This window comes from Galeopterus variegatus, unplaced genomic scaffold (assembly GCF_000696425.1).
Source record: "Galeopterus variegatus unplaced genomic scaffold, G_variegatus-3.0.2 Scaffold9463, whole genome shotgun sequence".
In the NCBI taxonomy this organism is placed as follows: Eukaryota; Metazoa; Chordata; class Mammalia; order Dermoptera; family Cynocephalidae; genus Galeopterus; species Galeopterus variegatus.
In genome coordinates this window covers 8,225-9,604 of record NW_007735574.1, presented here as the reverse complement: position 1 = coordinate 9,604, position 1,380 = coordinate 8,225, and positions in this window count along the sequence as shown.

Here is a 1,380-nt window from a genome sequence, read left to right as displayed (position 1 = left end):
TTTCCCAATCAATAAGTCATCTCAAAGGCAAATGATCAAGAATAAGATTGTTTAGAAATGACCTCGAGTCTATGAGATTTCTTTAAAAAGGGATTGTGGGTGAAGTAAATCATTCACAAATTTCAGAGCTTTACTGCAGTTAATAAGTTGCTTGCAACACACCTTCCAAGCATCAATGTGCTGCAACATAAAGATGCGAACTGCTAGGTTAGAGAAGAAAAAAGTTTCTAAATATAAATCTTATACAAATTTGATTATATTATGTTAACTCCTCACTGTGTAACTGAGATGAAAAAAGGATTACTCAAAGCACCATGAATGCATTGAGAAGCCTGAAGGGTCTGTACCCCAGAGCAAACTGGGTACAGCCACCATTCAAAGTTAGCTCCCATCTTTTATTGTAAAGAAAAGGAAGTTTCACAAGAAAATTCAGTTGATTCAGGCCGGCCCAGTGGTGCACTGCTACAGTGCGCCGCTTGGGAAGCGCGGCGGCGCTCCCACCGTTTTCACAAGAAAATTCAGTTGATTCAGGCCGGCCCAGTGGCGCACTGCTACAGTGCGCCGCTTGGGAAGCGCGGCGGCGCTCCCACCGAGGGTTCGGATCCCACATACAGACTGGTTCCCGCTCACTGGCTGAGCGAGGTGCGTGCGCAACACCGAGGGCTGCGATCCCGTTGCCGGTCCCGGTCCGGTACGGGCGCGACACTGAGGGTTCGATCCGTTGCCGGACACGAAAAAAGGAAAAAAAAAAAAAAAAGAAAATTCAGTTGATTCAATCATTAGAAAAGGACACAAGGACATGGGCAGAGTTATGAAAGTTATCTATGGCTAAGTATAGCTTAACAATGGAAACTAGTAACATCAGTAAAATAAAGGGACTTTCCAAAGTACAATTAGTGAAAAACTAAGTTGGTCAAACTGGCTCAGTATCTAAAGTATAACCTCTCTTTAAGCAAAAGTTACACTCTTATGATAAAATCTAAATACAATTATCTCTAAAGTTTCCCCCAACAGATGGCATGCCCCTAGCAAACATTTTTTCCACAACTTTGCCTTCAGCAATTCTTAAAATCTCTTAACAGGATCGGTATGACAACCACCTGTTATCTAAAATCATTAAAGTATACAATCCCATACATAGCCAGTGATTAGAGTTGATTAGATGGGCTTTTGCCACACTATCTGTGGGCTGTGGCCCCCTACCCAAGGGCTTTTGCCCTATGCATGCATTTATCTAAAAACCCTATTCTAAAATCAAATGAGAATCAAGATTTCTAACCCTCCACAATATTATATTTAAATTTTTTGTGTGTGTGCCCCTACTGTCACACTATAATGTTTCAATGGAGAAATGTGACCCTAGGCTTTCTTCCTGAAAAT